This window comes from Lutra lutra, chromosome 6 (assembly GCF_902655055.1).
Source record: "Lutra lutra chromosome 6, mLutLut1.2, whole genome shotgun sequence".
Taxonomy (NCBI): Eukaryota; Metazoa; Chordata; class Mammalia; order Carnivora; family Mustelidae; genus Lutra; species Lutra lutra.
The window spans coordinates 135900883-135924910 of NC_062283.1; the positions used below are offsets into that span (position 1 = coordinate 135900883).

Below are 24028 nucleotides of genomic sequence, written 5' to 3' on the forward strand. Positions count from 1 at the left end.
TTTTTCATCATGTCCTCAAAGTTTTTAAAATTAACGATGAATGATGTAATTTGGCTAAATTTTGGTTATCTTTGGTTAAACAAGTCATTTCCGTTTTTCTTGCTAATACAGACTTGTACTCCCCTGAGAAACTTCTCAGTAGCAGATTGATGGGGACTAAGAAACTTTCACAGGTCACTGTTTTTCTTTAATGTAGCAACTGAACATCATTTCCTAATATCTGAAACCACCTCTTTTCAGAAGACCCTATAGAACTTTTCTTTAGTGGGTCTGGAAAAGAAAAGTCCATAGTCAATGGATTTTTTTTTTCATCTTCTACTCAATTGCATATAATAGTTTTAGAGGAATCTGTTAATTAATGACTACCAAATATTTGCATTGCAACAGATCATTCATACTCATTACATTAAGTGTGAAAGACTTCATAATGTCCAACTTTTGGGAAGCTGGAATATATTCTTGACTTGTCACTCAGGAACCAAATAAGTCACTCTATCTCCCTGGAGAGGTAGAAGATGTGGAACAAAAACCATGGAGGAAGTAGGAACACAATCCTTTTTGTAAAAGCAGAGGATGGGGGGAATATATTTTCAGGTTCGGCCTCCTGCCCTCAGGTTTCTAGGTAAGAAATAGAGGGTACTACTGATAAGTTAGCAATTAACCTGATTCGAAAGAGTCTGTGAATGCTGCACTAAAAATAGCACAGCTTGCCTGAGTCTTGGTGGATAAATGGAAACTTTCCAGACGAGAAAGGAGGAGAAGGACATGTCAAAGACGAAAGCAATTTCCAATGCTCAGAAAAAGCTTGAAAGACCATTCAATGCCTCATTGTTCATGAATAAGAAAATAAATGAATAAAAAGAAAGTCATAAGATAAAATAAATATTATGCCATGTTTTATGTCTTATATAATTATACATGGTATACATTACTTAAAAACTCCTTGAAGAGAAGATACAGATGAGATAAAAGATTTGAGCATTATCAAAATTTAACATCAATGGTATTAGCTAAGAGGAAACAAATGAAAATCAAGGGTTTCAGTTAAAAATATATTACCATAAAACAAAAAAATATATATTACCATAAAACAGATTAGTAAATTTCCATGAAATCTACCTATTCCCTAATGACTGAATCAATATAACCATACAGGAAAGCTTTAAAATTTAGGTTCATTGTATTCATCTTATGGAATTAGTTATTTATCTGAGAAATGTTAATCATTATTTAATTATTATTTAAATCATTTTAGTAAAAGAAAATATATATATACACAGGAGTCTTATATACTACTGTTACATAAAAATATGTTTTGAACAGAATATATCTAAAATATTATGCTTTTTAGCATGGTTCCAGAATCTTTACTTAAGCCTATCAAAATGTCTAATTTTAGTAATGGTTCATAGAAATATTTGCAGTGAAAAGAAAGAACTTTCATTAAAAAAATGCAAGATAGTTAACATAAACTAAGTGTTAGTAATATGAGAGACTGTATAAAATTCAGAATCATTCAAAATTCCTGCCCAGAATTTATATTATAAAAGCAATGAGCTATAATTGCACAAGACAAAAAGATAGGCATCAAAAAATGAAAAATATCTCATTGAAGCTTAAACTATTCAAATTTCTCATGGAGATTTGAACAAGTTTTTAATTCTAGGTAAAATACAACTTATTTTTCACTGTCTCTTGCATCCACTTTTATTGTGGCACATATAGCCCTCTATAATGTTCTGGTAATGTTTGGATGTCCTAGGAATTTTATGTCCTATATTCACACATAAAACCTGCCATTGTCTTCATCAAATTTATATATATTTTTTTCTCTTTGACTTAAGTATACCTACTTAGTTTTACAGTTTTCTTTATAAGTGCCAAATTAATGTTATGGTTATTTTTTATAGCACAATTTTTATTAAAAGATGTTTCTTTTTGTTTATTCTTCTCCTATCCCAGACCTCACAAAGGATGGGAGACAAAGTGAAAACTCAAAAATATTAGCTTGATTACTATGAGGTCCAATATAAATACTGTGCTAGATGCCTTTGCTTTTTTTTTTTAAGATTTTATTAATTTATTTGACAGACAGAGATCACAAGTAGGCAGAGAGGGAGGAAGAGAGAGAGAGGAAATCAGGCTCCCCACTGAGCACAGAGCCCAATGTGGGGCTCAATCCCGGAACCCTGGGACCATGACCTGAGCCAAAGGCAGAGGTTTTATCACACTGAGCCAACCAGGCGCCCCTGGTTTTTCAATTAATCTCATCTTTTACTACGTAACAACACTCCTTACCCTTCGATAAACTATGTCTTAGAATAGTCCGTTCCAAGTCTCATGAAAATCAATTGTGGAAGAGTGACTAGAGCCCAGATTTGTTTCTACAGCCCTTGTTTCTTCAGTTATGACAAATTGCTTCCTGATGCTCCAATCTTGGAATTGTAGGCTCCTATTGAAAAGATTTTTATTCAAATTAATTATATCCTACAAAGTGGGCTTCTTTAAGGAAAAATAAAATACAATTACAATGCTTTTTGTTTGTTTGTATTGTTTTATTTTTAACAGAACTACGTAACTGGCTTTCTGAGCTAAAACTTAATTTAAAGATGAATTCAGTACTCTTCCAGGACCAGTGGTGATATGTCAGGTACTAGCTTCTTTCTGTTAAGATAAAATAAGTGTTAAATTGATTTAACTGACTGAAATAAATAGATAAGGACATGAATAGTCAAAAATTGAAAATTCTTTTTTTTTTATTGTTTACCACATTTAATTTGGGATTCTCTACAATTTGTTGCACCAAGTCAATAAAATGTGGGTGTATGTGTGGGAAAACAAATATAAAATAGCTTTATTTTCTCTAAGATTGTCCTTAATCATGCTCTGGAATATCTCCCTTTCCCAGCTCTTACACACATCTCAGGGAGATCCTTAACTCCCTGATGCCTTTCAGATTATAACATGAAATCATTCAGTTCTATCCATTTGTGTGATCTTATCTCCTATATTTCTCTGAGACCTCGCCTTCCCTCCACACTATGCTTCACTCTGGCTCTGGGGCCCACACTAGAAAGGTATGTATGATTGATTATACCCATCCTTATGTTGAGATGCAGAGAAGGAATTGGGAGTGACCGCCATAATTCTGTTCTTACCTGCTGTTGGTGGTGGAAAGACATTGCTGATCTCACTCCAGCCAGATCGCTTTTGCTTTCTCCTAGTAGCTAGTTTCTGTTAGTGTGGTGATCTCCACATAGATGGCATGCCTGTTTTCTTAGTGTTTAGCATGGCATCCAACATCTTAGAGGGCTCCCTAAGGCAGGTTCAGCTTAGTCATTCTCAGTCCCTGGCAGTAAGTAGACCATGCTCTCAGCCCTGACTATAAGTTTTCTCATTCTCTTTCCTTGGCAGCCACCTAGGCAACATTTTATGTTCTTTTACTTTTCTGTTTCCTCAGATAGAACCACAGAAACCATTACTATGTTCTCCAGATTTCCAAGAACCATTGAAAACTTGAGGAGCTATGGGGTTCTTGTTCAAGACATGGAACCCTGTAATCCCTACTTCTCATCATAATGTGGGCTTCTTTAACAAACATCCTACTGTCAGAATTATGCAGAAAGTAGCAAGCACTAATGACCATGTCTATGTACAAGAATGAAATTGCAGGGAATTAGTCTTACTTTGTTGAAGGTGACCACCCCACACTTTACTGTGATGTCAACTCCAGAGAAAGGTCACTTGATTCCTCAGCATCAAGCATCCAGGCAGGGCAAGCAGCTCCTCTCTCCCTTCCTGAGGGTTCCTTTCCTCAAGGGAAAGCCCCTTCTGTAGCCCCTTCTTGCTACATAGTGGGGGCAGAGGTTCAAAGTACATGGAGTATCCCCAGTGTTTATGCAGAAAGAGAAAATGAATGTCTAGCAACTCTAAGGATAATTGAAATGGTCTTTTCTTTCCTGAATTGTCGCCTATAGACATAAAAAGAGTGCTTCTGGGTAAGGGGTCTGGAGGGCAATAACTGCTGGGTTAACAAAGCCAATTATGTGGGCATCTTCAACAGACTTGGAAGGTTATCTAGTCCTAATCGTTTTCTCTTTCTTTAAAATGTCAAAATCATTAAACTTTGTCTTCACTGTTGGATTCTAGATATAAATATCTGTGCAACAGAAAATGTGTATTCACACCTTTACCACATTTTATCACCTTATTTTAGCATTACTTGGAGATCTAAAAATCTATCTTGTGAAAAAAACGACATTATGTCTTTAAGACATACTGAATAAATATGCCTGATGAGCAAATATAAGCCTTCGGTCTTCTTGACAAGTTGATTTCTTCAGGAAGATGAATTTACCAAGCTCTCAGAGATCCAGGACAGAAATCCCTGTAGTCACTTAACTCACTCCCTTTGCTCTATCTTCAAACTCTATGAGCAAGCATTTAAACTTTTTTTTTTTCAAATATGACTTTCTATAGATCTTCTTGACCATCAATATTAAATATTCAGTTTTATGGTGTTGTCTGTGTAATTTTCCCAATCTTTTCCATGTTTCTAATCATGATTTGGGTTGCCTTCTCTTTGCTAATTTATTCTGTTTGTGAAAGGAATGCCCTCTCCATAAGTAACTATTATGTGGTAGTGTTATTGTCCAATTATACAAAGACTTTGACTTCTCAAAGATAGTATGCAGAAAAATCAATCCATAGATGTTACCATTGGCACAGAGAAAAAGCAGAATAAATGGCTCTTTCAAAGAAGTCTCGCTCATATTCTTAGAATTCTCTATGCATCAAGTGAAAGTTAAACATGTTTCTTTATATAATAAAATACTTATAAATAAGCCATCTTCCATTTTCTTTCTAATAGAATAATTTTATGTTAAAAAATGTAAAATTTTCAAAGAAACCTATGGATATAAGGGAAAGTTAAAGTGTTCCCTCTCTCTCCCCTTCCAACTGCCTTTTTGCAGGCCATTACCCTACCTATCATATTCAAAAATAATTTCCACTAGCATTTTGGTTTTTCATAGCATAAAATTAACTTTTGTAATAATCTCTAACAACAGGAACAATGAAGTTCCAAATATATCTGTTAGAGACATACACTTTGTAAATTGTGGTAACATACAAAGAAAAGTAGTTCTTTATCCAGTTTAAATGCAAGTGAACATATGTATTTGGTCAGTTTCTTTATCTACAGAGAAAGACAATTTCATTACTGTGATCTTAGAGGTTCACCTTCTGTTCAAAATCTCAAAGGATTTAGCAAGCTAGAGCAGGTCAACAAATATAACCCAGTAAATGTGATAGCACCCACTAGCTAGTTAGACAAGCAATAAGGAGACCTCAGTTATAAACTACTTAATCTAGACTTCAGTAAGGAAATATGAGACTTGAAATCTGGTTAATTCCCCCCTCCCTTTATTGAACCCTCCTCCTCTGCTTTTCTCTACTTGTGCCTCAGATCCTAATGTAGTTATCAGACTTACAATACTAGACAACATTGACTCCATTCATCTAGCACTTAATCTCTAATATGCAAGGTTAGAAGTAAAAAAATGATCATTCATATCAGTGATTTTGGCAGAAGATAGCTGCCGAACCATGTAGAGCTGTTTAAGGGAGAAGAATGAGTTTCCAGCTATTTCACAAGTCATATACTATAATGGAATCACATTATAATCCTTCACTGCTAAAGGAAACACTGGATCACACAGGACTGATGTTTGCAAAGTATTGTATCTTAAGAAAACATAAGTTATCTCATTATTTTCATTTAAATAGTAGATTTAACAATTGTCTGTGATCAGTGTTGTCTATTGATGAATAAGAAGTAATAATGATTCTTATATTTGTCATCATTTAACAATATTTATGAAATTTGTCCCTATGCCTAGAAAAATAGTTATTTTTTAATTTCGAAATTTGTAAATACATGAATCTTTTTAAATTTTTGGAAACCAAAATGTAGTTAAAATCTGAGATAAAAGAAACCAATTTTTAAGATCTCCCTTGAAATTCTTTTGTGATGTGAGAGAATCTGTTTTATTATGCAAATAATCTTTCATTTATCTTCTTACACCTTTCAGCTTCCCTCTCTCTCTATTTTTTAAAAGATTTTATGTATCTGAGAGAGAGAGAGAGCATGAGAGGGTGGAGAAGGAGACTCCCAGGTAAGCAGGGAACCTGATGCAGGTCTTGATCCCAGGACCATGGGATTGTGACCCAAGCCAAAGGCAGCTGTTTAACCCACTGAGCCAGGCAGGTGCCTCCCCCCACTCCCCTTTCAGCTTCTCTTAAAGTAACATGTTTATAATTTAGCAAATGATTTTTTTAAAACACATTAATTCATACATTTCTTCAGTCAATCTTTAACTCTTTTCCATAAAAAAAAAAAAATACAGTCAGTACAAGAATAAAATAATGCCAACTGCTTCCCACCCCCCTTAGTGTATCACTGCTTTTCTTTCCTAAAGACTTGAGTGCTCTTTACAAGACTGGGGGCATTCTATTTTGGTAGCCTTGTGAGCCTCTGATAATCATCTGCAGGGCATATGGCTTTAGCACAGCCATATTGTGATGGAACATTTCAATCCAACAAACAAAGGATAAGAAGTTTGAAGAAAATGGGAGAAAATCTCCCTGACAACAAAGATATTTATCCATGTGCAAAAATGATAGACAGAGTCACCTTGGCACCTTGACAATTCAGACACTGCACTCCACAGTTTTGCCTTCCTGGCTGCTTTTTCCCAAGTCCATATACAAGACAAGAATGAAAATCATTCAAGTGGTAAATTACTCTTTCTGGAAGGAAAACTTCAGTTTGACCAGTATACAAATGAGATTTGAGAACAGAGATGTAGAATATTTTTTGTAAGGATTCTTTATGTTTAATCGACAGAGATTGATGCCTGTGGTTGTAGGCATACTTATTTTCAACATCTTATAGCTCAGGAATTCCCTCTATTCCCTCAATATTAACTTACTAGAAACTTTCAAGGGAAGTTTGATTTTCCATAGAAAAGTTTCCATATTGGCTTTAGAAAACTGAAAAAATCTTAACTATCATTTTAATTTTTCTGCAAAAACCACTGAGCTCTCTCCATATGGTTTTTACAGGAAAGAGATCCATCATGCATAACTAATGAATGCACCCTAAGCCAGGTGCCAACCATAGACATACTCTTGGCTAGTTAAAGAATTTGTTATTAACATTTAATAATTTTAAACATTGGCACCTCAGTTTATTTTTTTTTATTTTACCTTTTAAAAGATTTATTTATTTATTTAGAGAGAGCACCTAAGTGAGGGGAGGAGCAGAGACAGACTCTTCAAGGAGACTCCCCACTGAGGACAGAGCTCCAGGCAGGGCTTGATCTCACAACCCAGGAGATCATGATCTGAGTCAAAATGAAGAGTCGGATGCTCCAGGGACTGAGCCACCCAGGAGCCCAAGTTGGCCCTTAGGTAGAAAATTTTGAAAAAAAAGTCAGGAAAACAAAGACAAATTTTTAATGATACAATAATCTCTCTTTCTAATGATGGCTACTATGTATTTTTCTGTATTTCTGTATGCATACAGTACATATATTATTGATACTCTTTTCTCATAAAACTGGATCCATATAAAAATCATTAAAATTATGTTTTTTATTAATGACTTTTCAGTCCTCAGATCTATAAAAACATTTTAATATACGTGTAAAGTGCTTAATTTTATTTTTTTCCTATTTAGTTTTAGTGTTATATTTAACTATACTTTAGAAAAATCCCTGCCCTCATCTATAAAATATTTCAAAAGAAAGCATACAATTTGGGAATGTCAAAGAAAACTGCACCAAATAAGTTATACAGGCAAGATACACTTTATTCAACCCAACTGCTTCACTAGAAGGATGAAGGCTGTGATGGTAGAGGAGAGATCTTCAACAGAACTTCAGTGAAACAAAAGTCAGGGGAATTTTTTTTTAATTTATTATTGAAATAATAGTAGTTGGCATACACTGTTATAACAGTTTCAGGTGCACAGAACAGAGATTTGGCTCTTCTATATATTACTCAATGTTCATCACAGTATGTATAGTTATCATCTGTCACCATGCCACATTATTATATTACTGACTATATCCCTTATGCTATACTTTTAAACTCTGTATCTTATTTATTTTGTCACTGGAATTTTGTAGCTCTTAATCTCCTTCACCTGTTTTACTGCCTCCCCTCTGGCAACCACACATTTATTCTCTGTATTTAAGAGTCTGTATTGTTTTGTTGTTTGTTTCTTTGTTCATTTGTTTGTTTTTTAGATTCCACATGTAAGTGAAGTCATATGGTATTTGTCTTTTTTGGGCTGACTTATTTCACTTAACATAATGTCCTCCGTGTCCATCCAAATTGTTGCAAATGGCAAGATTTTATTCCTTTTATGGTTCAGAAATATATATATAAAATACATAATATATTTATATATAATATATATGATATATTTAATATCTTCTTTATTCATGTTTTAATGGACATTTGTGTCACTTCCAAACCTTGACTATTATAAATAATTTTTAAATCTGGTGTGAGCTAGTGGGAAAGTACTGACGGATGTTAGAAGGGGCTTAACTAACATGATTAGTCCACTCTGTGTTTACTAACTGATGTGTATCTTATCAAAATTATATACCTACCTTCACACAGAGACTAGAATATAGGGGCCTTATTTTTCTTGATTGCAATTTAAAATGTTGGCTTTCAGGTCTTTGAGAACAAAAATCTTAAGCTGTAAAGATTTTTATCATAAAGAGGCTGACAAATAGTTACAATTCTGTTTTCTAGAGTGAATTCTCTAAGGGAAGGGAGGTCAGCAGCCCGCAGTCAGGAAGACACTTATCTAAAATTCAGTCAAACTGAGGAGAACATTAAGGCCATCTTTGTCAGTAACAATATATTTTGTAAATTTTAATTAATTCATGAATTTTTGTTATAATTCATCTATTAAATTTGGAGCGTTTGTGGTGAATGTGGAGCTGCATAACATCAGAAAAACAAAAGATAATGCAGCCAAAGCTAGTATAGCTCAAATCCAATCACTTATCAGAAAGTACTTAATTTCTATATAGAGTAAAGATGTACTACATGATATATAAAACAAGTTAGACATGTTTTCAAACCCATAATTTCATAAGATAGCATACAACTAAGGCTAGAAAGTGGGTGTTGGACTATTGAGGCTTTTCAAATACTATTTAAAGAGAAAGAATTCACAAACACGTATCATTATAGAAAACAATTCTTCCACTAAGTAACCAAAACTTAATAGGAAAAAAGAAAAAAGATGCGTGTGAATGAGGTCATGAATCAGCCCTTACAAGTATTTTTATAATTAATTTAAAAGATAACATTTCAAATAAACAGAATATCAATATTTCAATACTGTAAGTTAGTAAAAATGTGCAATTATTTTCAGTTCATTTTCTCTTCCTCTGAGAGACTTGGTAGTATAACATCCATCATCCATACATCCACTCCTTGTTAGTTCCAGAATGATTTAATCAAAACAAATCAAATTATAGATAAAATGAATCCAAATAACATTTCCTCTGTGTCTACTCCTTTATCCAAATGCTCCTGATATTGTAATTCAGGGTCATTGATTCTTGTTTCTCTAGACTATCTCCACAGATCCTAAGTTGAAGAAAACTTGGATATCTTAAGTTTAGGTAGCTTTTACTTAATCGTTTTTTATAGATAGATAGATATTACAAAGATGTATATAGACATAAATGTATACAAGGAAACTGATAAAGATACAGATACAAGTTTTATATATATACATACATATTTATACATATATATTTAAATATAATTTTTCATATATCTTTATCAGTCTCTCGATATATGTTTTCATTCCTTAAATATTTTTGCTTTTTACAACTTAATTTTTCCCATGATCATTTCCTTCCAAAGCATAAGCTGCCAGTTATTTCCTTCATAGTTATTTTTCACTCTCTGTTTTCAGGGCTTAAAAACTTTTTTACTCCCACCAAAGCCATTTCACAAAAATAACCTATTTCTTTACTGCATGTTTTGTTCTCAAACTTTAGTGTTCACTTTCCTGCTTATGACAACAAGAATCACTTCCACATGCTAGAATTTCAAAAAAGGATTGTAACCTACAGGTGAGATTTCTGTATTCATGAACAAGTAGAAAAGCAGTAAAGAACAAAAGGACTCTAGGGATATAATTTTATGTTTTGTATTACTTTGGTCTTGTCTTGATTGCTGTTGCTCCTTTAAACTGTCTTAATGGTTTAAATCTGAGATTTGTGATGCAAGAAACATAATGATAGAGTCATAATCATCTCAAAAACATTTTCACATTCCCCTCAATAGGGGGCTGCAATTTCATGTAGTCATGGAAATTAGTGTTGGCCACAGGCCTAGAAGGGAAAAGAATGGCACAACTAGAAAAAGTTACACTGAGAACTATTAAATGAGCTATTAAAAAAAAATCCAATCCAATCCCCTACAACAAACTTTTTTTTTCCTGGAATTCTGTACTTGCTTACATTGGTGTCTACATAAAACATTAAGTATGAGAAGTATGAGAAAGATATAAGGAAATTTATCCATTTAGTTCTCTGAAAGAAGTAAATAAATTGAAATGTATTTAGGGCTTAATGTAATTCATACATATGTTGTCAACGACTAGTTCTGGTAACTACACCTATCTACACATTGTTGTTCATATAAGACACTCTCAGGATACTGAGGGCAAAAATTAGAGCTGCATCTCTGAGTGGACCATGGAAATAGCCTTGTAATCCAATCTCTGATTTTCCCTCATAAACTGTCAGTGAGTATTTGCTTAAAAAGCCAAAGTCCATCATTCAACTTCCATAATTAAAACTCTCCACAAGCCTCTATTTCTGTGGGATAAGTTCCCATGCTCCTCTATACAACTGTGTGACCATTTGTGTGACAGACCCTGATTTAGTCTTCAGCTTCATTTCACACCACTAACTACTAACGCCCTCATATAGAAGGAGATTCCCCATTCCAGATTTGTGGAACTCCTTTCAGTTCCTCAAAGATGTCCTGTTCTCTCTTCTCTTTTGGACTTTGCATCTAAATCAGAGTACTGGAAAACGAACATGATCTATACAGGCAGAAGGTGTGACGGTTAGGAAGATAGATGCAAGAGCCAGAATGTTAGCATCTGAGTCCTGGATATACCTTTAAATGTTACCTAAGCAAGTCACTTTTCCCCTTCAGCTCTTTGTTTTATGAGCAAACATGGAGATAATAATGGTATTCTACCTCATAGGTCTACGGTGTTGTAAGAGTGCAAGCAAAGTGCAGAGAACAGTGGATGGCACATAGTAATCATCCAATAAATGCCAGCTGTTATTACCATAAAGAACATGTTATGTAAGGGTGAAGAATTTGGCAGGATCTTGTCTTTCCTTGGACGAGGCAAAAAGAGATGTGTTACTGCCTAATACAGCTCTGATGAGAATAAGCACAAATTTACAATATTATGTAAAAAGGGTCCTGTAACTGAAATGTTGGAGTTTCTCTTGTGGTTAATTTACTCATACAAATTTAAAGAAGAAACTAAAGGGATTCTAACTCTCCAAACCTCATCAACATGATTATCTAGAATAAATTGTAATATTAGTGTTCTACAGTTGACAGGGGAAGAACATTCTCAGATGAGCCTCTGGGTAATCAGATCTTTTTGAAATAGAGAAAATTAAAAGGTCAATTGTACTTTGAAGCTCCCCAGTGCTCTTTTTTTTTTTTTTGTCAAACATGCAAATCCATAATGTTGCTTATAGAATCATCTTCACAAGTACTATCAGTTTAATAAAATACCTACCTTTATCTTTCTTATACACACATTATTCCAAGCTCACATCTAAGTCATTCTTCATGGTAAGAACTAATCTCATTTCCTCAGACCTGTCACTGAATCATGTTAAATATCTCACCAAGAATAATTACCTTGCAGCTAAACTTCCCTGGCCTTCCTGGGTACAAAAAAAAAAGGAAATGGATTTATCCATTCAGAAACAGAGTCTTCCAGGATAGCCATTTTTATGTTCTGCAGAAGAGTGAATATATTATTTTGACATAACTCAACTATCTCATCAGTTCCAATGTAACACTTGAGATATTTTGGTTATTTGTGTCCAAGTTACCATTTTGTGGACTTTGGAAATATGGTATCATCTCAGGAACTATTTCAAAATTCATTTTAATCTCTACTTCTCATATAAAGAAACACTTGAAATATTATTATTTTTGTATTTTAGTTTCCTGTCTCTCCCTGTCTCTCTCTCTTCCTATCTCTCTCAAAGAAAGGCAACAGAAAAAAGCTAACTTCAATATCCTGAGTTGCATGTGAGCAGCTTGATTAATGTGCTTGTGAATTCTTAATAAGGGATGTGTGCATATTCATAGCGGTGTTTATTAATTCATAAAGCAGCTGCTCAAAGGCAGCTAGTGGAGGGAGACATCGTCTCCTCTCACAGAAGCCTCTTGGCAGTGATCAGGCCTTTTCCCTGCCTGGCTGTAGATGGCAGCCCCAACATCCTAAACCAATGGCCCTTTATCTGCTCTGGGAAAGGAATCCCTTTTGCCAGCAGGAGGCCTAAGGGATTGGAGGTTCAGATCTAAATCCCCAATGTGTGGTGGAAGAAATATAAAGCTTAATGAGACTAGTAGAGTCCACAGCTCATTTCAATTATTCTTAATTGTTTTCAGATGCTGCCCGGCATGCTTCATTTATTTCTGCAATAAACAGAGCATGCAGTATGGTGGTGGATCTCATTTGAGACCCTGAGGAAACATCCCACAGGAAATGATGAAAAATAATAAGAGAGTTACATGTATTGGAGCATGTACCAGGCAGATGAGATGGGAAGCACAGGGGTGGGAAAAAGTAGTGATTGTGCCTCATCTACCTGGAGATTTATAGAAAATCTCATGTTTACATTCTTATAACCACTCCTGAAATTAAAAACAAATAAAAAACCATCAAGACTGCAGTGAACTCCAGTTGACTGAAAGTTACCCATTTCTAGGCTCCTCTTTCCTGAATTATTTTCTTCTTACCTACTTGAGGTAATGGCTGACCACACCTTAGAAGATTTTAAGAACTTGAGATACACAAAGTTATCAAATATAGTTAGTAATCTGAGATAGCTCGTTATATCAAAAGTATCTCCTAACTCCTTGATCTGAAGTGTGAACGCATATTTGTAAGGTGCTTAATTCCAAAATTTTTCATTGGGCATCATTAAGGAACCGGCCATTTGATGAAATAAACATATTTTATTGTAATGACTTTATAATATTCTACCATTGACTAGAAGATTGTATAGTGAATTTTAATATGTCAGCTTGGCTTGGAAGGGATATACAGATTTTGGTCAAAAACCAGTTTAATTGTTGCTATCAATGTGTTTTTTTTTTTTTAAGATTTAATTAACACCTAAATCAGTAGATTTGGGATAAATCAGATTACCCTTCATCACCTTGTTGACCTCATCCAATCTTTAGAAGGCCTTAAGAGAAAAGACAGGTCCCTGAGGAAGAAAGAATTCTGCCTCAGATGCCCTCAGACTGAGGACAACGTCAACTTCTCTCTGAGTCTTCAACCTATAGGCTGCCCTGGAGATTTCCGACTTGCCAGTTCTCACAATAGGGTGATCCAATTCCTTAAAATAAATCTGTTTTTCCTTCTATATACAAATTTATTGGCTCTGTTTCTTTGGAAAATCTTGACTAATACAAGGACCAAGAGAGAATCCTTAGAGCTCAATTGAAACACACATTTCTAATAAAAATCCAAATGTACTACAGGGCTTATTAAACAAGATATAGAAGTATGTGTCCAAGAACATCCTTCTTTGAGTCTATGCTCAATTATTCCTAGCTTTAAGCATGAGTAAACAGCAATAAAGACTTCTAAACATGATGTCCAATTCCCACTCAGCCTGATTAGAATAGTGTTGCATGAGACTAGGGTATATTATTTTTTTAAAATATCCTAGGTAATTCTGATGTTTAGTGTCTGTAACAACCTCTGACTCATGGATTCAGTAATTTAAAATATGTACACATGATCCCGGCCCCCAACACACATCTACACATAACAAAACACTATTTATGCTTTATATACACAAACATGCACACACTCATACACACTCGTGCATATATAAAGTATATGATAGAGTTAGAAATATTATGTTAAAGATGGAAAATATAACAAAATGATTATGAGCTCTGCTCTACAGAGCACTGTTGCTCTGAGGTCCTTACAAACATGATGGCACCCACAAACAATGGCCTCTGTAGGTGTTCTGGGGGCAGCTGAGGCCCATCCTGGTATGAGTCTCCTGAATTGTGTGTCTTTAGAAGGTGGTTCTCCTTTCCATCTCATATTATCTTTATTTCCTGATATTTATATTTTATGTTTTTTTTTCTGATAACAGAAGTATAACACGGTAATTAGGGGTAATTACGGAAAGTATAAAGATGAAAACATAAATTACTTACAATCTCACATTTCAAGAATGATTATCTATATATTGAAATAATCCCTTCCATTTTGCATTCCAGATACATATTTATATATATATGGTTTTGGGTGAAAACTCCGATTTTTTTCCACTAAATATTACATAATTAACATTTTACCATGTGATGGAATACTATTCTGACATAATTTTGATGATACTTAGTTTTCTTTTATAGCTATGTTCTATAATTTATTTACCAAGGTTCTATTGAGATTGTTCCTAATATTTACTTTTATAAATAATACTCTAAAAATATTGTTATACATTTAGGTCACATATATACATCTGTGCCCAATTTTTTTCATTAGGAAAAATTGCAGGAAAAAATAGTCAGGTCAATTGAGGACATCATTAAAGCTCTTAAAATATGTTTCCCAACCATTCAAAGTTCTTACAGCAAACACTCTCACTATGAGGGCATAAGAGTGACTATTTGATCTTCTCTTTCAGCCATATTGACAATTATAAGTTTGTAACATTTTAACCAATTCATATTGAAGCAATGCCACTGCTGCTGTAATTTTAAACTCCTTCATTACTAATGAAGATGAATACTCTGGGAATTATTAGTTCATGGCCTTTATATTGGTTTATTAGTGCTTTCCCATCTATTTTAGGATTCCTTTATGTATGGCACTAACCAAGTGTTTATCATACATGTGGCCCATATGTTCCTAGTTTTTAAATCGCCTTATAACTTAGTTACGATAGTCTTCTGCATTGAAATGATGCTATTTTTATAGTGCCAAGTTTAGTGATGTACCTATGTATAATTTCTATCATTCTTCGTAAACTTAGAAAAACTTTTTTGCATTGTAAGATAAGATCAATGAAAAAAATCACTTTTTTTTTTCTAGTTTGTGTGGATACTTTTTTTTTTTTTTGCTTTTAAAATGTTTAAATGACTCAGAATTTATTTTGGGTGTTGTATGAATTGCAAGCCAGCTAACTTGCTCCCCTCCAAAACTCAGTTTATTAAATAAGCAGTTGCTAAATTTTTAGATTTATTTAATTTTATACACTTACATAGGTATGTTTATATAGAGACTATTTGATCTATTTTTTTAACTTTTATTTCATTATCAAGTTAAAAGGAAAATGGTCTAAGCTTGAATATTTAAAAATAGCTTAGTTGAAAATTATCCTCTTGTTTTTCCCCCTTTAAATAAAATTTTTTCAGTTCTTCAGAATTCAAGTATAATTTTAATTTTTCTGTAACATGTGATGATGTGATGTTAATTTGGTCTCTTTTCACCATTGTGTACTTGGATCATTTTATTTTTAAAACCCATTCTAAACAATTTAGCCATCTAATATGAGATTAATTTATTTAAATTCAAGGTCACCTCTGAGATGTTTGAATTTCTGTCATATTTTAGGCAAATTTTCTAGTTCTCCTTTGTTTAACTTCCTTGCTCTTTTTGTTTTGTTTTCTAATTTGTTTGACTATTATGTGTTTCTTATTACTGTCAAGATAATATGACACATGATTTTCCATCATAAAGAATAAGAAGTTAATCTTAATATTTTTCAGGCTTTGTTTATTTAATCCACTGTTATATACCCAATCTATTACACATAATTATTACTTCAATGATATGGTTCTCTTTTTCTGAAAAATACCTTTTGACTTCTTTATCAGCAAGCAAAACACCAATGCATATCCTGAAGAAGTGATAATTCACAAAAGAAAATAAATTGCTACTAATCATACAAAAATATCAGCTTCACAACTAAAAATTTAAATAACAGCATATCAATGTTGCCTATTAATCACAAATTTGTACTTAAATTAGAATAATCATTTTCAAATGGAAGAAGGGAAAATTTATCCTTCACATGTTTTCAAATACTCTGTGGGTAAGAGTACTAAAAGTATTAAAAGCCTTTGAAAAAACCACCTCACACCTGTCAGAATGGCTAAAATTAACAACTCAGGGTACAACAGATGTTGGTGAGGAAGTAGAGAAAAGAAAACATTCTTACACTCTTGGTGGGAATGCAAACTGGTACAGCCACTCTGGAGGTTCCTTAAAAATTTAAAAATAGAATTACTTTACAACCCAGTAATTGCACTACTAGGTATTTTCCGAAGGATACAAAAGTAGTTATTCCAAGGGGCACATGCACCCCATGTTTATAGCAACACTATCCACAATAGCCAAAATATAGAAAGAGCCCAAATGTCCATCAATTGATGAATGGATAAAGAAAAGATGGTACACACACACACACACACAGAGTCACACACACACACACACACACACACACACACACACACACACACACAGGAATATTATGCAGCCATCAGAAAGAATGAACTCTTCCTATTTACAACAACATGGGTGGAGCTAGAGTGTATTATGCCCAGCAAAATAAGTCAGTCCGAGACAGATAAATACCATATGATTTTACTCATATGTGGAATATAAGAAACAAAACAGATGGACAACGTAAAGGAAGGAAAAAGAAAATAAGATGAAAACAGAGAGACTCTTAATAAGAGACTCTTAACTATAGAGAACAAACAGGATTGCTGGAGGGAAGGGGGTTGAGGGGAATAAGGTAACTGGGTGAAGACCCTTAAGGAGGGCACTTATTGTAATAAACACTGGGTGTGACATGCAAGTGATGGATCACTAAATTCTACCCCTGAAACTAATACTATACTATATGTTAACTAACTTGAATGTAAATAAAACCTTGAAAGAAAAAAAAAAAAAAGACTTATCTAGCTTTGTGGGTAGCATTTTCATGCAAATAATAAGGGTTTTATATTTTGTAGTTTTGGGTCCTATTTTAATGCTCTTTGTATGGCAGTATGTGTATAGTGTGTAAAATTCTTCAAAACACTCCTTAAAAAGGTTGGATAAAGTTTTTTTTTAATAAAACCATGACAGTGTTAAAAACAAACAAATAAATGACCACAAAAACAAAACAAACAAAAAGCCTTGAAATGTTCACATATTCTGACCTAGAAATTCTACTTGTAGGAATTTTTCCAGGGGAAACAATGGCATCCATATAAAGAGACATCCAAATGAATCAAACATTATTTATAATAATGAAAACAATAAAATATTTAAAGAGCTAACAGTAATAGTGTCTATCATTTATCAAGGACTTACTATGTGCCAGACATAATTTTATATGCATAAGTTTCACAGCAACTCATGGAGGCAAGTACTATTATATTTCTGTTTGTCAGATTTGGAAACTATTATATTTCTGTTTGTCAGATTTGTTGGAGTTGTAAATCTAGTAATCGTTCATACCCAATTTGAACCCAGGAAGCCTAGTGTCAGAATCCAGGCCTAAACCATGGTACAACAGATGCTTCTCAGAAAGGATGAATTTAATTTAATTTTTTGGCCTCAGCAACATGAGATTAATTACCTATTCCATGTCTGTACAATGGAATAATGTGCTTTCACTTGTGAGTTCCTGACTTTGATTAGTTTAAAATTATGTTTGGTCTTTGGGTAGACATTTAAAAAATATGCATAGGAGTTTTATATATTCTGAGTCATGTCTTCTGTCCTTTTATACACATCTGGCAATTTGATTCAATGCAAAATTCTTGGGTCACAATATTTTTCTCTCAATAGATGTAGCTCCATTGTCTGCTAGCACTTAATGTTGTATAAGATACTTACAGCTAAAAAGCTGTGAACTCTGTTTGGACAAAAACATTTCTTTAAAGTACATTTATTTGGCTTATGTTCTTAACATGATTTTCAAGAATGTGTTCCTTTTTTCATCAAACTTTCTTTTTTTTCTTTCTTCCTTCCCTTTCTTTTCCTTCTTTCTTCTACCCTTCTTTCCTCTCTCCCCCTTCCTTCCTTCCTTCTTTTCTTTTCTTCTTTTCTTTCTTCTTTCTTTCCTTCTTCTCTTTATTTAATAGCTTTCAAGGCTCCTGTGTTGTTATGTGTCTGATTTTGTTTTTAGCCTTAAATTGAAAAGAGATTTTCCAGATCTCATCAGATTGTTACAGATTAGAAAGAATGATTTTATTCCTTACCAATCAATACCATTTACTCAATATTTTCACCTGTTGCATTATAAAATAGTTCAGGTTAATGAATATACTCCACTTGCAATATTTCAGCATCAATAATATACTTTGAGGCTGCTGGATAAAGGAAAAATCTTTCCTGACTTATATGGTCAGATATGCTAAGTTAAGGGTACAGATAGTCAACTTCAGTGCATGAAAGTCTACACCCTCAACTGCATTGCTCCCATAACTTTTCATGCTTTTCTTGTTTTCAATTTCCCCCTAAAAGAAACATGTTGTCAGTGTGCCTTTTTCTCATTTTTCTTCTCTTTCATCTGTGTTACATCTGGTAGGTCAAGTCCTAGAAGAAGAGGTAGCAGATTTTTTTTTCTGGTTCTTAAAATGCTTCAGCATAGCAAAAGGTAATTATATAATATTCCATTCACTGTGTTAACTGTCCTGAGGTAGGGACAAAGGGTGGGAAAGTGTTAATGTCTTTTTCTATTTCCATTAAAAATACCTGTCTTACCCCCTTAACCCCACATGTTGCATCTCCTCTCCCTCATATCAGGGAGATCATATGATAGTTGTCTAACCTGGTGATTCACAGACCTGTACCCCTGGGGATAAAAATATATTATATGTTTATAAAAAATAAAATTAAAAAAAGAAAAAAAAATACCTGTCTTATCCTGCTTCAAAGAGTGGAGCCCAAGGCCATAGTCTAGGGAAGTGTTTCACAATTTACACCTTCCGCAATGGAAGCAAAATAAGTGTCCCAAATACTGGCCAATACCTTTGTCGTTAGTTCTCAATGCAAATGTCAGTTTTTCAGCAATTTCATGGGAAAAATGGAAAGAGGCGTATGAAAATCATTTAGTCTATAACCACATTAACTCAAAAAGACTTCCTACACTGTTTTTACAGTTGCAAAAAACACCCAACAAAACAATCAATGACAGATACTTTATTTCTTTTCATGTGCAATTTAGATATTTACTCTGTCCTTGCCATCTTTTTTTAAAATTCCCCCTTGCATTACTGGCAGTTGCTGATGACATTTTAAGGGACATGTGAGAGGCAGATTACAATTCACATCAAATAGCAAAAAATTAGTTTTCTTTTATTCAATTTCCTTTCCCTGTGCAATTCCCAAACCAGGATTCCCCTTTCTGCCCTTAGACAATACAGCCCCCAGGTTTATTGCTTTTAGTTGTCTTGCTTTCTGATTCCACTTTCCTCTACAGCAGGGAGGATCTATCCAGCTTCTATCTCCAAATGTCATAATATTACCTCAGCCCATCTTTAATCTTCAAAACAAAGACTTTCAGATAAGTGCTGGAACAATGGAAGAAGAGGAGAGTTGTTACCTGTTCAGTGAGGATAAAGTTTCAATAACACAGGATGGGGATATTCTGGGGATTGGTTACACAACGTGCAGGTGCCTAACAGTATTGTAACTGTGCACCTGGGAGGATGAATTTTATAAGTGGGTTTACTTTTTTTGCCAGCATTAAAATAAAAGACTATCTATTAGACATCTTATGTAAGTCCCTTGATGAATCATACCTTGTTACTCAAAATATGTCTTTAAACTCTAACCCTCATCCTACGATACTAATCAAAATAATTCTTCAAAAAATAATAATTCTTCCAAACACATACGACGTCGTCTTCAAGAGAAAATCAGATGAATAAAACTGACTCCATCTTTCTTTACAGGCTGTTTGTTACATTTATGAAACATGACTGTATTTACTGTTTTCAGTACTGGCCAATTCTGCCTCTCCTTCCAAATTCAGGTCAGTTCCTATTTTCAAACTATTTCCAGTCTTCATGAACCCAGAATTGCCTTTTCTTCTCATGCACTTAGAATATTTATTGTTTATAGCAGTTATTTGTTAGTTAGATGTCAAGGCTTTCTAATATCTCTTATGTTAGCTACATTGATTGAGATTAGCAATTTAAAACTTTAATAATTTGTTCATCATAAAGCTTTGCATTAATTTGGTTAAAATACTGCATTAAGCTGTTGTTTAATTAATATTTTGACTTTCTCTTAACTTTTTTCACCCAGACAAGTGCCTTGTTGGCCTCATCCTAGAGCTCATGACTTTAAGTCAAATGTCTGCTAATTGTGCTCTTTGGCTCTCTTCCCAGTTGAAACTGAAATCCAAACTTGAGTCCTTCTCTTGATAATGTATTCCAAGATCCCAAGAATGTTATCTCACTTTCTCTAGAATGAAGTATGTGCCTGGAGATGAGATTCCCTGATGTTTTACTCTGATGCTTAGTGGGGGTCTCATCTCTGACTTTGAACCATCTGCCTGTTTCTTGAGTATCATTTGTCATGGGGAGTGTACACGCTGGGATAGTCCTCTGTTGATGGACCACCTCAATAATGTCCACCTGACAACTCTCACCCACTGCTTAACTTTGTCTTTACTGTACACAAGTCTTTCTGATTTCCAGATCCATCCACAAAGCCTGCACTTGCCTTGCTGGCTATCTCAGTTTGGCCCATCAATTCCTAACTTTCAATTTGGCCCATCAATTCTTAAGTAAGTTCATTCTGCCAAATCCTGTTTTGACCAATAGAATGTGAGTAATTTCATGAAAGTCAATAGGAAAAAATATTCCAAGGAGAAGGTTATGGCTCAACAGTGCCAAATGCTATACTAAAGTTGAAATGACAGAAAATTCAGCTAGGACCGTTGATTTGATTTTTTTGAGGTTTTCTTGGATGTCATAGATAAATAATTTTGTTTCATTCAATTCAGCACATATTTATTAAAAAGCTAATATGCTATACTCTGTTCATTTTTATTACAAGATTACATAGGTTAAAGCAGATATACAAAAAATAAATATCATTGTGGCTTTTAACTTTCACCTATGATCTTTAACACAATTCCTGGAGAATTATTAGTAAGACCTTAGTAAGCTTCAGGGGATTTTCAGTATAATGGCTGAAGAAGAAACTGAAGTGCAGAGTAAAGAGTAAATGGTGATAAAGTAGGGCTTTCAGGTAGATTATTTTTCAAGAAATGTGGTTATGAGAGGAAAATGGCCATTGTTTTAGAAGGAAAAGTACTATTTGTTTATTTACGGCTTTGGGGTTACTGCTGTTTGTGCATGTTTAGTATAGCTATAGCCTGAGCATGTTTTCTGATAATAAGGCCACATATAACTGATAAGAAAAGCATGATGGATGTGACAGGGAAAAAAAATGATAAATCAAACCCTAGAGATGGGAAGTAGTATATATCAGTTGTATGTGAAAATATTCACCTGAACAAAAACTTGGCCTATCCTTCCACCAGGAGAGAAGGAGATAAACATGAAGAAAGGGGTATTTTGTTTGTTTCAGCTTTACAGAGTAAATTGGAACATTTGTTGAATGGCCTTGATTTTTTTCTTGTCATGCACTACAGATGATCTGATCTCCAAATGGTGAAGTGTTTGGGGATAAGACTCAAAGCTCTTAAAAATCAGAAACTACTGGGAATAATCTTCAGGCAATATGATAGGGAAGAGATGCATAAAATATTTGGCAAGGATAATTGAGAGTTTATTAGTTCCAGGTAGCATGAATTTTGGTAGACTCCATCAATGATTGCCCATCAACCCACAGCAGTGACAGATCAGAAATGGAGTGATTAGTTGAAAATGTCATTACTATCTCATTATGACATGCTTAATGACTTTTACCTCAAACAAAATTTAAGTTTCTTGAGTGCTGAAGCCATATCATATTGTTCATTATTTTCAAATTTCCATAACACTTAGTATTTTGTAGATGCATATCATATACCATTATCATTGATAATGACATCTTTTCATAAATTTCAAACATGATGTTCTTTACCCTAAATCTTATGCAAGTCCTGATACAGAAGTATATGTTTAAGTCTCTGGTATCAGCTCATAATTTCCAAAGGCTCAGAACAATCATTCTCAAAAATTCTATAGTAGTGCTTGATATGATGCACTCCAAGTTAGCAAAAAGACTTATGTCTATTTTTATGTATTTAAAAATACATAAGTCTATTTTTAAAATAGCTACCAGATATGTAAGAGAGAGGATGTAGCATTGCATAAAGTTCTCTCAAATTATTTATGTAGTATTTACAGGAAAAAAAAATTATAACACATCATAAACCACTCAAGTTACTTTAAGGATTATACATCATATCGTGAAGTGTTTGTTAAATAATTGCAGAGCTTTTGTATCTGTGTACAGTTTTCTATTATTCGGATGGCTTAGGAGATGGTTACAACTACTCTCAAATCACCCTAAACACATTTATATTATTTTAGATTGTATATTTTTTATTGCAATATGTTCACTGAAAATACACTATTTGTAATATAATAGAAAATGCCTATAATCAATAAACACCTTTAAACTGATAGCCTGATGCTATTGCATTTTTTAAACCCACTACTCTCAGGTAAGCCTATTTACCCTTAAGTACTTTAGAATCTATTTCTAAATTTAGAATCCATTTCTAATTTTAAAAATAAGTGTATAAAATTACAAATGTACAAGTTGTAAGGAGTTGAAGTACAAGATTTTTGAAATACCTCAGCCTTTGCTCCATCCTCAGGATTTCCTGTATTCTATTGTTTAAAGCTTAAGGAGACATCCCTTATATAATCAGGTAAGAGAAGAGCCTCTCTGTCTGGAAATATTAGCTCAGGCTGAAGTTCACTCAGCTTCACCCCAGCACTTCTCCAACCAGAGCAACCCTCGAGCTGCTATAGCAAAATCCCTCAGGCTCCAAGGAAGTAATCTTGAATCCACCGTTTTGGATGATGTACAATTTGTGAATTCTTATACCAACTATTCATGGCCTTGTTGGAAAAAGCCCTGTCAAGAAAAACATTATTTTTGAGATATGAAGATGTTGTTTTCAAATACTGACCAATATTTAAGGATTGTATGGCAGTTCCTTGGTAATGGACAAGAGTATTAAGATAACAGAACTTCTGCTGCCATACCTTCAAGATCTCATCTATCTTCATGATGAATTGGAAACTGAATTCTTCTTTCCAGTTCTATGTAATTAACCTTGGGAGGATTCTTCACAAAGAAGAAACGTTTCTGGTCTACAAGTCTGAATTTCTTCATCTTTAGCATCCCAGCAGCATTTGACACTTTACAGGCTGTGTATCACACTGCGGTCCTTAACAGGTCTCATTATGGTTTATTGATGAACAGTTGCTAAGAGCACTGCATTCTTTTGTCACCAGGGAGTTCTTATTCCACTAGCCTTGTGATGCCTGTGGCTTGGAGGCTGATATGCCTAAACTGTTAAAAATAGAAGTTGAAATTGAACCTTGTCAGACTAGGTTTAGGTTTTATCCTGAAGGCAATACAAAGTTATTGAGAGATTATAAGCTGGGAAGTCATATATCAGTTTTTATTTTAGGAATAAAATAA

General features: G+C 33.9%; 1 long non-coding RNA gene across 1 annotated transcript; it reads right to left on the minus strand.

Annotated features, from left to right (window-relative positions):
* Positions 1 to 247: 247 nt before the first annotated feature.
* Positions 248 to 23773, minus strand: LOC125101866 (uncharacterized). Its single transcript, XR_007127960.1, has 3 exons — positions 23587 to 23773; positions 2299 to 2452; positions 248 to 270 (listed from the first exon to the last, which is right to left on the minus strand). It is a non-coding gene; the product is annotated as an uncharacterized LOC125101866 (long non-coding RNA).
* Positions 23774 to 24028: the final 255 nt, after the last annotated feature.